Raw genomic sequence first — 16,289 nt, forward strand, 5'->3', positions numbered from 1 at the left:
GGGCCCCTCCCACAAACAACCGTCAATAAGCTAGCGACCGTTAGTGGTTCCGTTCAGCCAACGGTGGTGGTCATCAGGCGGAGAGTAAGGTAAGAGGCAGATACCAGCCTTCTCCTCAGGACCCTCCAGTTCACCCTGCCTCGGACCAGCCTGTGAGCTGGGGGGCCCAGAGAACAGGTTGGGGGCTGGGTCCTGCAGGGCTCCAGAACTCTCACCACAGCCACCCACTGGCGTGGTCCAGCCCTTGAGGCAGCAGTGAACCTCCCCCACCATTCCTGTCTCTGCGGCCTAACGGCAGCGCAGCCCGCATGGGATGCAGCCTCCTGTGGGACCTGGTCTCCACCATATGGGAGGTCTCAGGAGCCTGAGGGCCAGTTGGGTCCTGGGTGCCTGGCTCTGTCAGCGATGACAGCTGGGCAGGGTCTGGGGACCTGGCCTTGAGGAAGCCACCAGCTGAGCCCTGCCTCCTTTTAGCCAGGACCAGAACTTCTGAGGGGAAAGCTGTGCATCCGGACCTTCCCCTTTCTTGTCAGGACAGAGGATAACATTCATTAGCTGGAGATTTACAGGAACATTGTTACCTGAACATGACCTGACCTCTAGAACAAAGGCTCTGACACCAAGAAGTTTGTAACAACTAACCAGGTCTCTCCCAAACCTATGCAAGGCAAGGGTTTTGCTAAGAGCTTTGGGGGATTTGGGGCATTTTAAGTCATGAACCTCCTGTCTCCTTGCATGGCCCTCAATAAACCTTTCTCTGTTCCAAACTCTAATGCTTTGGTATTGTTTGGCCTCACTGCCTTGGTCACATGGACTTGCCGTTTCAGTGCAGTAGGGCAGATTGGATGAAAGCGAAGACAAAAGACAACAAGCTGCCAATACCTGTAGTGAAAATAAAATGGAGGATGGCAGGCAGTTTGAGGATTTAAAACAGTGGTTCGTAAGCGTGTTTGGATTATTAGAATCACCTGTTCAGTTCAGTGGCTCAGTCGTGTCTGACTTTGCAACCCCATGGACTGTATGCAGCACACAGGTCTTCCCTAACTCCTGGAGCTTGCTCAAACTCACATCCATCGAGTCAGCAATGCCATACGTACCACCTGAGGATCCCCTGAAAATCACCCGAGGATCTTTTAAAACTCCCAAGGCCAGGCTGTACCTCAGACCAGCCATAAGCTGACATGAGACGTAGGCACCAGTATATTTTGAAGATTGCTATGTGATTCCAACATGCAGACAAGTTTGGCAACCCCTGATACGGAGGAGGGGGGTGGCCCGCTTCCTCTTAAAAAAAAACAAAAAACCAAAAAACAGTATTCTAAGCTGAGCCACACAATCCCACTGCTCGAAGTGGGAGCTTGTTAGAAAAATAGAACCTTGGGATCCACCCCAGAACTACTGGATCAGGCTCTCCTTTTAGCAAGATGCTCGGGTGATGGTAGATGCAGCAAAGTCCAAGAAGCACTGCAAAGCAGTTGTCCTCCAAGTGTGGGCCACAGATCAGTATCACTAGGAATGTGTTGAAAATGCAAATTTTCATTCCTATTCCTGACCCACTGAGTCAAACATTTGGGGGATTGGACCCCACTGACTGCTGTAACAAACTCACCATGTGCTTCTGATGCACACTGATGTTTGAGAGATCCTGGCTCAAAATAGGAGTATGTTTTCTACAGATGAAGATGAGTGGATGTCAAGACCATGGACTCATGAAATTCAGATGAGCTGTTAGGGAATCAGGATTGAAAACACGTGGGAAGAAAGATTGGCGAGGTAGCCCAGGAAGAAAATTGAAGAAAATTGAAGGCCCTCAATCTTCTTCCAAAATGTACCTCGAAGGTGATATGTATAAAAATGCTGCCAGGTGAAATTTTTTTTATCCTTCTCTGTATGACTGACCTCAAAGAAAGTTAAAAAAAAATACAGATTCACCCTTCTTCATTTGGGGTTTGCAACCCCAAATGGGCCATCCATCTGCACTCTCCAACTTGTTCCTTCTTCTTATTCTCTGAATATCTATTTTCAGACATTTGATTCACTCCTAAAGAATAAAGGTTTACTGAAATTAGAAATACTCAGAGAAATGAACTAAGGACTCTAGACAATCTGAAAAAAAATATTTTCAGCATTACAGAATTTATAGTCTTGCTGTTAGGAAGAGGATAGAATTCATCTGTATGTAAAGGCTCTGGTTTGTATGATTGAAAGTCAGCTGAAATAGATGAAATTGTTTTTTAGTCAAGATAAATTGTACTTTACCATTTCTTGATGAAAGGATGCATTATAATTCTATATGATTAGTTGTTCTGAAATGAATTATTTCAAAAGGGCTTTGATCTATGTGTATTATGCAAATATAGGGTGATTATGCATGTGTGTATATGCGCAAACAATTCAGAAACAGGAAAATATTAGTTTTCTCTGGTAGAATTTTAGATAATGGGTAATTTTTCCTTTTATGAAGGAAAAATTTGTATCTTTTTATGAAGGCACATTTGTATCTTCTACAGTAAGCATGTGTAACTTGTACAGTAAGTTTCTTTTTCAAGAAGAAAAGTTACATTAGAAAGTAAGTAGAATAAAGTTCTGCTCCATATGATGAAAATAAAACCTATAGAGGCCCTGAGCAAGGAGCTACCAGTACTGGAGAGGAACTCCAGGCAACCCCATTCTGCCCCTGGGCTGCCAACCTCACTCCAGTTAATCCCCTTTTTATCCACTTTTATACTGCGATTCTTTACAAGCTTAAAAATAGATTTGATATCAATTTAATGTTTAAAAATCTCTGACCTGGCTCCTTGAATGATCCTGAAATAACAGGTTTTTTAACTGCAGTCTGGACAGGACAGGGGGAGCTCCTATGGAATAAAGCCATCCTGCATTTTTGAGAAAGGGAAGACCCATTTGCTTTCCTTGTCAGATGTAGAGATGGTAAGGTGGACATTCACATAGGAAGATTATGTGGACATCCATCCACTGAGTTATGGTTCTCCAGAGAAATAGAATTATAAGTATATATACACACACACAGACACACAAACACACACACGCACACACATAAAAATACACGGGCTTCCCTGGTGGCCCAGATGGTAAAGAATCTGCCTGTAATGCGGGAGATCTGGGTTCAATCCCAGGGTTGAGAAGGTCCCCTAGAGAAAGGAATGGCTACCCACTCTAGTATTCTTGCCTGGAGAATTCAATGGACAGAGGAGCCTGGTGGGCTACAGTCCATGAGGTTGCAAAGAGTTGGACACAACTGAGTGACTTTCACTTTTGCTTTATATATATACATATGTATGTATTTGTTGTAAGAAGTTGGCTCATGTGATTATGGAGGCTGACAAGTCCCCAGATGTGCAGTTAGCAGGCTGGAGCTCCAGGAAAGCTACTGGTGTGGTTCCAATGCAAAGGCCAACAGGCTTGACATCCAAGAAAGTCACTGTTTCACTTGAGGTGCAAAGGCAGGGGAAGGAAATGGCAACCCACTCCAGTGTTTTTGCCTGGAGAATCCCATGGACAGGAGCCTGGTGGACTGCCGTCTACGGGGTCGCACAGAGTCGGACATGACTGATGTGACTTAGCAGCAGCAGCAGCAGCAAAGGCAGGAAAAAAAATGCATTTTCCAGCTTGAAGCCAATTAGGAAGGAGGAGTCCTTTCCTATTTGGAGAGTATCAGTCTTTCCTTCTACTCAGGCCTTCACATGATTTGAGGTCCACACACTAAGAAGGGCAGTTTGCTTCACTAAGTTTATTGATTTAAATATTAAACACATCCAAAATCACTGTCACAGAAACATTCAGAATAATGTTTGACCAAGCATCTATGAAACTGATGACCCACTCAAGTTGACACATGAAGGTAACCATCATATCCACTTAGAAAACTGTGACCTCGATGGAGGTCAGACCACCTCTAAAGGACCTGAGCTTTTCCTAAATTACTTACTTTTTGCCCCAGCAAATTTGCTTTCCAGGCTGTTCACCAGAACTGGCCCTGCTGTCTCCTTTAACAGAGTCTGTAGGGCTTGAGGCCAACCTGAAGACTCTTCTTGGAGAATCATCTACTGCTGTCTGGGGCACCAGGATCTGGCATTATCATCAAAGTACCCAGAAAGACCAGGCATTCATGGTTATCTGGCATCACCTCCCTGTGTTCCCCTCCATGGCTGGCCCGCTGCTCTGAGAAGCGTGGTCCTGTAGAATGTAGAGGAAAGATGAGCAAGTCTGGAATCAAGAAACTTATTACCTTTGTTAGACAAATAACATTTTAGTCTCTTTTTATCTAACTGTGAAATGGGAATACCCACAGCCCTCATAAGATTTTGTGAATCTTAAATTAGTACTAATCATCAAAAGCTATACAAATGGCACTTGCTATTATTTTTAGTAGCTAGAACTAAATTCATATGAAAGAGTCATTGACACTGCTATTTTTACATTGTAATGACTATTTGGAGTATAAACTTCTGGAGGACAGAAACCAGTCCACACAATTGTATAGTAGGTAGGCAGGTAATATCCTTAATACAGATAATATCCTTAATACAAATGTTGCTGATGACAAAAGAATAGTTTTTTAATCTTTTTCAATTGGCTTAAAATTTCCTTATTTATGGCACACTAAATATGTCTTCACAGAAAAAGGATTGCCAGATAAAATTCAGGATGCCCAATTAAATTTGAATTTCAAATAAATAATGACTACTTTTTTAGTACAAGTATGCCCCATGCAAATCGTTTGCTGTTTATCCAAAATTCAAATTTAACTAGGCATTCTGTATTTTTATTTGTTAAATCTGGCAACTTATTCAGAAAGGCAATTGGCAAAATTTCATGTTAAAATTGAACATTAACATTTTCTTAGATGATGAATATTTAAAACATACTATATGAAAAATACTATATTTAAGAGTTTTTAATGGTCATGCAACTGTTTGGCATTTAAAAATGATTTACTTAAAAAGGTAATGGACCTAAATATGTTATAACCTTACTAGTTTCAAGATGAGGACAATAATATTTAATGTACAGGACTGTTTCCATGTTTACCTGGGATTACATGTGAGAAAGTTCTTTGTAAATTAGACCCTGAAAAAGAGTCTCAGAGGAGCGTGGACATCGCTATCTTTCATTCTCACTGTTGCCATTTATTGCTGTGTGACTTTGGAAAATCTACTTAACTTTTCTATGCCTCATTTTCTCATTTATAATATAAGGACAATAGTAAAACTGACCAATAGGAGTTTTATGAGGAGGAAAAAATAAAACACATATGTAATGCTTCGTGCATAAAAAGCACTTCGTATAAACCTTAGATTAAAAAAAAAAAAAAAAACCTAGGAAGTGACCCTTTATAGAAAATCAGTAATACGCAGGGAAATTATGGTCCTAACTCCAAGTATACAGACGAAGGTCCACATAATCAAGGCGATGATATTCCCAGTGGTCATGTACGGTTGTGAGAGCTGGACCATAAAGAAGGCAGAATGCCAAAGAACTGATGCCTTCGAACTGTGGTGCTGGAGAAGACTTCTGAAAGTCTCTTGGACAGCAAGGAGATCAAACCAGTCAACCACAGGGGAAATCAAACCTGAGTACTCATTGGAAGGACTGATGCTGACGTGCCAGTATTTTGGTCTTCTCATGTGAACAGCCAACTCTTTGGAAAAGTCCCTGATGCTGGGAAAGATTGAGGGCAGAAGGAGAAGAGGGAGTCAGAAGATGAGATGGCTAGACAGCATCACCAATGCAACGGGTATGAACTTGAGCAAACTTCGGGAGATGGTGAGGGATAGGGAGGCCTGGCATGCTGCAGTCCATGGGGTTGCAAAGAGTCGGACACGACTGGGAAACTGAACAACAACAATTCCAAGTATAAACTTTTCCTGTGTCTGAAGTTTCCTTAGAATAGGGCATGTTTTGCTCCCGTGCCATCAAGTGCTCAGCCCTTGCTGTTGACAGGATGGGCTAAGATATGGGGCTCTCACTACTGGTCCTCTTAGTGAATACTAAAGGTAGCAACTCTCTTCCTACTCTGAACATGTCCTTACAAGCTTTCCTGCAAATGCGTCAAGCTTCCAAAAGTTTATATCAGTCCATATCACTGTTTTAACTTTGAAAAGAGCATTAATATAACCATCAGGAAAATACAGCATGTTTTACAATTGCTGCCTTAACCTTAGAAATCAACCTGATGGGGATACAGTCATGCTTCTTGTTACCTCAGAGCCTTGGCATGCTTCCTCTGCAAAAGGAAGCCAAGAGAAATCATTAAGCATGAGCTCACCTGTGAGGTCAGGCCCTCAGATCACTAGGCTTAGTGAGGCATTGGAGATTGTAGTGGGCTTGCCTGTCTCAAGGGGGTTTGAAAGGTTAGGTTTAAGAGCAAAGATTGTAAGGTAAAAGGCTATACATCTTTTTCTTTTGGTAGATTCTAGGTTCTTCATGACTGATAAATATTTACATTAAACTCATGAGCAATGAATATGTATGTTCTCCAATGTTCCTTCAGGAATTATTCAGGTTTTCCTGGTACTTCATGAAAATTAATGAATAATTAATTTTTCTTGGAATAATTGCATCACAATCTCCCAATTTTTCTCCCAAGGTTCAAGTTTATTTGATTAACTAGGTGATCAACAGCCATTTGTCCCATTAATTATGTTCTCTTGTTAATACAGTTATCTTAAATTCCACATTTTAAAAGTAAATATTACTACTTCGGCATAGAGGCATGCTTTATTGTATGAATCACCAAGTTTTTAAAATAGAGCTTTAAAAAAAAAAAAGATGAGATTGATAAAGTTAAGACAAAAAATGGAGTTGGACTCTCAGACTCCTTCTTTATGGCCAGCTCTGCCTGATGGCATCGTGCCTTCTCACACCCCCTCATTCCCACCCACTCACATTTTACTGAGCAGCTGTGCCAGGATTTCATACAGGAAAGGCTTTATGCCACATGGTTTTTTCAGACATCACATCTAAATCATCTTCATTAGCCTTGAAAACTTGGATCCCTAGCAGGGTTTCTGGCACCCCAAACAGCAGAAGCCCTGTGTGTGAGCTTGAGGCATGAAGCCACAGCCGCAATGGCATCCTCTGGTTGAAATGCATTTTCAACAACTTGTGTGCCACTGAATGCTGCTGCTTTCCTCCTTTTGGTGAAAGGAAACTTCAAAAGATTTGGGTGTATAAGATTTACAATGCATTGTTGAACAGAGGAAATCATGCGTCCTTTGGAAGTTTCCTGGTGTTTAAGGAGATGTGCGAGGGTCATGTTTTCTAATGTAAATATCAGAACCTTTGACTGTATTTGTTGAAGTAAAGGGACAGAATATCTAAAACCAGAATTATGGATGGTAAGTATGCCTCTCAGGAGTCAATAGACCAATGATCTTTTTTTTTTTTTTTTTTGCTTCAGTATCAGCTAGGAAGTCAGTCTTCTGGTCTCTTCCCAGTTCTCTTGATTTTTCTAGTCTCTCTCCAGTGTTTTATGTTTAGAAAGATTCTTTTTTCTCCCCCTGAATTATTTGTCTATAACCCAGACCACAGGGAAAAACATCAAAATATCAGAAGCCATGCTGCTGGAAAACTTACTAGATGAAAAACTCATATGCTCCCAAACATAAACGTGCAAACTTGAACAGATTTCATGGTCCCTAAGAAGCACCCCGAACCCTAGAATCAGTTCTGTGCTCATCAGTCAATGTTAACCCTACTCTTACCCTAAAAATATTGCTTTTCCAGGATAATAGTAGTAATAATAATACTGATAATGATAACAGTTGTTATCAAGCTCTGACATTTAGCCAGAGCTTCCCAGGTGTTGGAGGACTTGCAAACTCGTTTAAATGTCTGTGTAGCTTCCTTTAAAGTCTTCCTGGAAGTTTTGAGAGCTTCTCTGAGGATAATATATTTTTGAATTTAGAATAAAACTGTATTTTATTAGAAACAATATTTAGAATTTCGGGAGGAAAAAGTCAGAAAATATGAATAATCAAGACAAAAGAAAAAGCTGAAAGCACCCTCCATCTCTTGCTCTGCATTGCTCACCAGCAGTGTCCCTGGAAGCAGTGCTCCTCTGGGGCAGAGGCCAGGAGGAAGTGCCCTCCCATGCAGTGGGTCCAGAGGTCCCCGTGGGCTGCATGCCTCCCAGGCTTTGAGGACTGAAACTTGGAATCCTAGCCCTTGAACTGAATCCTCCGTCCCTGCACTCATCCTCACTGCAACCCCGCCCCCCCCCCCGCCCCCACGTCCCAACCTGGAAAAGTTAAGGAGAGGGCCAGGGTGCTAGATATCTGCACAGGAGGAGTTCAGGTATGGAAGGCTAAGATGTATTTGTGATGGGCAGCTGGAGAGCTTGTCTTAGAAGCTGCATTTGCACACAGGCATACTACATTTACTCAGAATATTTAAGAAATGGATATAACTGATGTTGGATTCTGACAGAGACTGTGATGGGGCAAAAATCCTCTTATGATAACCCTTGATGTTGGCTTGTGGTTGACCCCACAAGGGAGAGAAACTTAATAGCACTTGTGCCCAGTGAGCCAAGAGAGAAAAGGTAGCTGGGAGGCAGGAAGAGGCATTTGCGGCAGAGAAAGGGGCCCAGGACAAAGGCTGTTATGTCATCTGCCGGCCTGGGGCTGGTTCCCCCAGGACCCAAGCAGAGCAAACTCAGCTTGCTTTCTTTGTCCTTAATGAATTAGAAGGAAGTCAAGGAAGCCTGTGTGATTGTAAGTCAGGGAAATGGAGTGGCTATTAAAAGCTTGCAACATCAAACTTTCCCACTGGAACTGAGCCAACCCAGGGCAGATGTGTCAAGCATCTGCTTTTGGCTGCTTTCCTCACTCATTCAAGGAAGGGGGCAGGGGTAAGCAAGAAGGGGGTGCAGAAAGATGCAAATGTTGTTGGTAATGTTGCATCCAATCCCAAGTGGGGAGACCTACAGGTAAATGGAGCCCCGCTTACTTTAGATAACAGTCTGGAAAACAAGAGCAAAGCCAGAAAACCAAACAGCTCTCTGCATGAGGGGGGAAGGGGGCGAACTTGGTGGAAAGTCAGGGCTGCCTAGAGGCAGAACAAATAACCACAGGCTGGAAAAGTACAGTGGAGGGGAAATGTGGGCTCGGCAGATTCCTCACAGGGTTCAGGGTGATTTTCCTTGGCATCCTATCAATTCTGTTGCTGTTGCCTCTGAGTTGGACCATCTCATGCTCTAAGTAAGCACATTCTCCATATTTTCACTAATGGGGAGTGGGGAGAGCTTTCTGAGGCCCACAGGAGGCCCGGAAACCATAAAGGAAAAGGTTGACAGATTGGAATAGTTAAAAAGTCAAAACTTCTACTTGGCAAAATCAGCTCACATGAACAAATTTAAAAGTCAAATGAAGACTGTGGGAAAATATTTGCAACACATAGAAAAGACAAAGAGTTAACATCCATCAGAGCTAAAAAGCTCCTCCAAAACAGTATATAGAAAGATGAAAGGGGAAAAAATGAACAAATGATAAGAGGCATTTTAGAGAAGAAATTACAGAGACAATAACATTTGAAAAATGCCCAAACTCACTAACAGTGATACTAATTGAAATTAAAACAATAGTTCTTTTTTTTTTCTGGTTAAGTTGGCAAAAATTGAGTAAGTTTTTGATGATATATAGAATAAAAAGATAAAGCCCTTTACATTTTGTTAATAGGTGTGACCATTTCAAAAGAGAATTTGGTAGAATTTATTAAATTTAAAATAAGCACATTTTCCAACCAAGCAGTCCCACATACAAGATTCTGTTTCAGAAAAGCTCTGCCTTTAGAGGGAAAGAGGTGTGTGTGTGAGGTGTGTGTGTGTGTAACAGCCCAAAACTGGAGATAAACTAAATGCTAGAAATAGAGAAGTGAACAAATAAATCATAGAACATTCACACCAAGGAATATTCCAGGACCACCAAAAAGATGAGTTGGATCTGAATGTATAGACATATAGTATGTTAAACTGAAAAAAGGACTCAGAAATATATTACATATTTATTATGTATATAAAATACATAGTATATATGTACATATATAGTATAATCCTATTTTATGAAAATCAAAGCAAATATTTTATGTTTGTATACACAGGATAAAAAAAAAGTGTGTACATAGACATACACACCGCAAACTAATAAAAGTGATTAGATGTCAGGGGATGAGGCAATTAACTAAAAGAAAATTGTTATATTTCTGTGTTGCTTGAATTTGTTGCTATAGTCTCTGTTACTGTCTTAGTTAAAAAGCACAATGAAGTGCTGTAAACACATGCATTCACATACAGGCACAGGTGCACTCCTATTACTCCCCTGTGGCAAGCAGCATGCTAGTTGTAGCGTAAGAATGTGGTATATAGAACAAAACCCTTTGCTGTTTTTTCAAGATTGCTGACTGGCAGTAATGGACAATTGTGGAGACAGTTCTCAACTGAGAACCAAAGAAACTGGACACTGCCTCCCTCACCCCAACTCCTGATGGTAAGATGACACGCCTCAGCAGAACCTCAAGCAGCATTCCCCACATTGCCATCTCAGAGTTTGTAAAACAACAAGAAGTCACCTTCTTTAGAATTCCTACCTCATTAGAGTCCTTCTGAGGTCAAGTATGTAGAGTATTTGAAAAGCGGTTGGCAAACAGTAGGTGATAGTAGACTCTTATTACTGAAGTGGTCAGAAATCTGATGTGAAAAGAGGGGGATTTCAGCTCCCATCTGCTTTCCCAAAGGCTGAAGTCTTCTATTTCTGCCTTATTGACTATGGCAAAGCCTTTCACTGTGTGGATTACCACAAACTGTGGAAAATTCTTAAAGAGATGGGAATACCAGACCACCTGACCTGCCTCTTGAAAAATCTGTATGCAGGTCAGGAAGCAACAGTTAGAACTGGACATGAAACAATGGACTGGTTCCAAATAGGAAAAGGAGTACATCAAGGCTGCATATTGTCACTCTGTTTATTTAACTTATATGCAGAGTACATAATGAGAAATGCGGGGCTGGATGAAGCACAAACTGGAATCAAGATTGCCGAGAGAATATCAATAACCTCAGATATGCAGATGACACTACCCTTATGGCAGAAAGTGAAGAAGAACTAAAGAAGCTCTTGATGAAAGTGAAAGAGGAGAGTGAAAAAGTTGGCTTATAGCTCAACATTCAGAAAACTAAGATGATGACATCTGGTCCCATCACTTCATGGCAAATACCTGGGGAAACAGTTACTGACTTTATTTTTGGGGGCTCCAAAATCACTGCAGATAGTGACTGCAGCTAAAAGATGCTTACTCCTTGGAAGAAAAGTTATGACTAACCCCAGTTCAGTTCAGTCGCTCAGTCGTGTCCGACTCTTTGCGACCCCATGAATCGCAGCACACCAGGCCTCCCTGTCCATCACCAACTCCTGGAGTTCACTCAAACTCACGTCCATCGAGTCAGTGATGCCATCCAGCCATCTCATCCTCTGTCGTCCCCTTCTCCTCCTGCCCCCAATCCCTCCCAGCATCAGAGTCTTTTCCAATGAATCAACTCTTCTCATGAGGTGGCCAAAGTACTGGAGTTTCAGCTTCAGCATCATTTCTTCCAAAGAAATCCCAGGGCTGATCTCCTTCAGAATGGGCTGGTTGAATCTCCTTGCAGTCCAAGGGACTCTCAAGAGTCTTCTCCAATACCACAGTTCAAAAGCATCAATTCTTCAGTGCTCAGCTTTCTTCACAGTCCAACTCTCACATCCATACATGACCACAGGAAAAACCATAGCCTTGACTAGATGAACCTTTGTTGGCAAAGTAATATCTCTGCTTTTCAATATGTTATCTAGGTTGGTCATAACTTTTCTTCCAAGGAGTAAGCGTCTTTTAATTTCATGGCTGCAGTTACCATCTGCAGTGATTTTGGAGCCCAGAAAAATAAAGTCTAACACTCTTTCCACTGTTTCCCCATCTATTTCCCATGAAGTGATGGGACCAGATGCCATGATCTTAGTTTTCTGAAAGTTGAGCTTTAAGCCAACTTTTTCACTCTCCTCTTTCACTTTCATCAAGAGGCTTTTTAGTTCCTCTTCACTTTCTTCCATAAGGGTGGTGTCATCTGCATATCTGAGGTTATTATTATTTCTCCCGGCAATCTTGATTCCAGCTTGTGCTTCATCCAGCCCAGCATATTAAAAAACAGAAACATTACTTTGCCAACAAAGGTCCAATCTAGTCAAGGCGATGGTTTTTCCAGTAGTCATGTATGGATGTGAGAGTTGGACTATAAAGAAATCTGAGCACTGAAGAAATAATGCTTTTGAACTGTGGTTTTGGAGAAGACTCTTGAGAGTCCCTTGGACTGCAAGGAGTTCTAACCAGTTCATCCTAAAGGAAATCAGTCCTGAATATTCATTGGAAGAATTGATGCTGAAGCTGAAACTCCAATACTTTGGCCACCTGATGCGAAGAACTGACTCATTTGAAAAGACCCTGATGCTGGGAAAGATTGAAGGTGGGAGGAGAAGGGAACAACAGCGGATGAGATGGTTGGATGGCACCACCAACTCAATGGACATGAGTTTGAGTAAACTCTGGGAATTGGTGATGGACAAGGAGATGTGATGTGCTGCAGTCCATGGGGTCGCAAAGAGCCAGACACAATTGAGTGACTGATTGAACTGAACTCAAGTCTTCTATGTCTTTTCTGGTGAAATGTGGGCAAGTGACCTAAAGGGGAGCCTGGAATTTCCTTCCTCCTGGATGGTTACAGGCAGTGTTACTGGAGTGGGGAAGGGGTCTTAGGGAGAATCAGAGAATGGATGGGAATGGCAAAAACGCAAGACCACTCCCCTGATTTCTCATGAAATCAAGCCAAGGTGAATCATGAGATCTTTAGCCTTCCTAAACCTAGGCCAACTGCAGAAGGGAACACAGTGACTCACTGGTCATTCCATGGGATTTCCAATTGAAGTGACAAGTATTTACAAGGTTAGAGGAAGAAAATGGCACTGAGAAATGCAATCCCCAACATAGGAAGGACAGGCTGGGCCCCAACTGTCCATGATGGAGCTGACCAGAGACCCTGAGAGATGTAGAGTTTGGCAATTGTCAATACCAGCTCCTGGATGCTCTCATGCTAGGAGTAATTATTCTAATAATTTGGCAGATTCCCTTTGTTTTCAGCTTCTCACCAGAAGGTTAAAACTAGGTGGTGGAGAATATGGAAAGAAACTTGAAATAAGAATATTTTGAGGTTGAAATAATAAGTATAATTTTTATAATTGAATTGAACTAAAAAAATATCACTGCACTAGATAAATTTAAAGTGGAAGGAGAAAAAGGTAAGGACTCTGTTCTATGCTGATTTTGCAGTATGTGTCCACTTGTAGTAGGAGGAGGGCTTGCAGGAAAAAAAAAAAAAAAAAAGGTCAGGAGTTTGAGGCCAAGAAAGGTATGTGTAGTTCCTGAAGTTATGTTCACAATTCCCTTCTTCCATCTGCCAGTCTCTATTCCTTCTCTTTGATACTAAGGAGACATTTCCTTCCCTCATCATGGAGTCATATAGATTAAAGGGATCCCAGATAAAGGAATTAGTTCACCTTTAAGGTAAAAAGGATCAGAGCTTTTTGTTATTGTTGGCTTGTTCATTTTAAAGTACCATACTTTTAAGGCAATGTACTAGAAAGAGAAGTGAAAATGAAATCCAGAGATTTAAGGGGTCTGGAACAAATATCTTAACCTTCCTCGGGCTCAGTTTCCTTATCTATAAAATTTGGCATTAGTACAATTAGATAAACTCCTAGATTTCCTCTAGTTCTTACATTATTTCAAATTTACTTCATAGAACTGAAAGGGACCCAGGCTGGTATCTAGTCAAAACCCTTACCCTATATAAAAATGTTAGATGGGAAAAGTCAAGAGATATATTGAATTTCATGAATGAATGTCTTTATGTCTTAGAATAAACAAACTTTCCTTGAAATATACATTATATAGATTAAAAAATGGTTTCCTCCATCCACATTACCCATTCCTTTTGTATGTGACTACAGCATTTATCCATCAAAGTGCTCTGAGCTGGACTCCAGGGTGAGGTTCCTGAAAGTTCCCTGAAGAGGAGCATAATGGTTCTGCACCACCGACACACTTAGGCAGAGACCAGGGATGCTCAAGGGTAAGCACTATTAGGATTAGGTTATGCCGGCGGCAGCAGCGGACACACTCCTAAATCCAGGAGCTTGACAAACGCAAAGGTTTATGTTTTAGTCATGTGAAGTATGTGGGTCAGCACGGCTGTCTGTCATCCAGTGACTCAAGAGTCCAGGCTCTCTCCATCTTTTGCTGCGAACATCTCACTATGAGACTCCAGGGGCATCCTGCAGGGCAGGAGACGGATGGAGAACGCACACTGACTGCTCAGATCCTAGGTCAGAAGAGCCGTATCCCTTCTGCTCTCATTCTTAACTACCAGAACTCAGTGACAAGTCTCTGGCTCACGTGAAAGTCCTCTGGAAAGTGTCAGCACATGGACAGTCAGTGAGCACTCGCTGTCTCTGGCTTCCCCGGTGCCTCAGGGGTGAAAAACCCACCTGCCAATGCGGGAGATGGGGGGTCGATCCCAGGGTCGGGAAGATCCCCTGGAGATGGAAATGGCAACCCACTCCAGTATCCTTGTGTGGAACATCCCACGGACAGAAGAGCCCGACTAGCTACAGACCACGGGGTCTCAAAAGAGACGGACGTGACTTGGGGACTAAACCGCCACCACTAGCTGTCTCTGGATGACTCAATCAGGGACATAAAATTACCAAGTGAAGAGCTGGTCCCTGCCTCTCAGTTTTGGAATGGGTGGCCAAAAACCTCAGTTTTTAATTTGATACTCTTAAACTTCTCAAAAAAGATGTTAGTTTGGGACAACTGAGGCATCTTGCTACGAAGTAGATCTTCTCAACTGCAACTCATCCCACATAGAGATGGAGCTGCCTTTAAGTGGCAGCATCATGCTGTTTTTTCACAACATCTTGAGGACAACTAAAACCCTCATGTCATTGTTCAGAGCAAATGCTGCCAAGCTGGGCTTCACATTTTCTAAGTGGCCTCGTCACTTTACTTTAAACCTAAACACAGGACTTTCTATGTATTCTGTTCAGTGTCATCCTGTTATTTTCAAACACTTGCTTCAGCCTTCTGAATTTTTCATTTTATCATTTATCATAATAGCTATTTCTTCAGAATTTGCATCCTACACTCCCTGGATGAGTATGTCTTTGGTGTCTACATCCAAGTTCTTGAAAAATATAGGCCAAGGGCAGAGCCTCCAATGGAACCCCAGAGACACCTCCCCGAGGGGCATCACAATTCATTACTAAGCACAGTGGGTCCATTTGTTCCACTAGCTTCAGGTCTTCCTCACTTCCCACACTATCAACCAGTTTACATTTCTCTGAGTTCTCAAGGATTTCTTGAGATTTCATGACCTGCTTGGATGAAAACTGAATTCCTTGACCTACTCCTACTCCTTCATAGTCTGCTAGTGATGGCACCACCCAGACATGTGCTGGAACCCTGGGCACAGTCCTGATCCTTCCCCTCCCTGGCCTCCTTCAGAAGGGGACAGCGGAAAGCAGGGTGGTGCTGCTGGCCTTCTGGACCACTGCTCCCTCCTGGTGCCCTGGCAGCGGCCTCTAAGCATCTCTGCGCATCTCTGGTCTTTTCTCCTCCTGTCCTTCCTCTTCATCCTCACTGGAGTTCTTTCAAAACTGTGGGTCATATTCTCTAACACCCCTGGATAAAACCACCCAAATTCTATAGTGTAAGGGCAATATTAAAAAGACTTAACAAGTAGTTGAGCATGAGCAATGATCAAAGAGAAGGCCAGCAGGAAAAAAGTGGGGCAGCCCCCTAAGGGCTCCTAGAAGCTCCCTCCCACAGCCTCCACCCCCGGCAGTGGTTTTAGCAGACCCCGCATTTGCATGTCAACAGGGTAGTTCTCTTTTCTCCATCCTTTCAAAGCTCCTTCTTAGAAAAGGCCTTGTCTCCTCTGAGGCTGGAAAGTTGTTCTTGTCATCATGCATTTTGTCCCACTCTCTGGCTTTTGGTAAAAAAAAAACTGGCTAGTCTTTCGGGCTTTACTCTATTGAGTCAGACCCAAGGTTTTAGCATTCAAAAATAAATAAATAAATACAACAAAAGCTACCCCCCAGCTTCTCTCCTCCCCTAAGCGCCAGGCTCTTAGAACTCAAAGCTTTCAAGGCTTGCTTTTTATATTCTCAGCCAGAAATTGGGCTCTG

At 42.3% G+C, this 16,289-nt stretch overlaps 1 long non-coding RNA gene across 1 annotated transcript in view; it reads left to right on the forward strand.

The window, feature by feature from the left end:
- The first annotated feature begins 18 nt into the window (after window positions 1-18).
- The window catches only part of LOC133255523 (uncharacterized), a 37,410-nt gene continuing 21,139 nt past the window's right edge, over window positions 19-16,289 (forward strand). The window contains exons 1-3 of the long non-coding RNA XR_009738960.1: window positions 19-89; window positions 10,415-10,508; window positions 14,052-14,173. This is a non-coding gene — a long non-coding RNA (uncharacterized LOC133255523). The remainder of the gene's footprint in view (window positions 90-10,414; window positions 10,509-14,051; window positions 14,174-16,289) is intronic.

The sequence above is a fragment of the Bos javanicus genome, chromosome 10, assembly GCF_032452875.1.
Source record: "Bos javanicus breed banteng chromosome 10, ARS-OSU_banteng_1.0, whole genome shotgun sequence".
Taxonomy (NCBI): domain Eukaryota; kingdom Metazoa; phylum Chordata; class Mammalia; order Artiodactyla; family Bovidae; genus Bos; species Bos javanicus.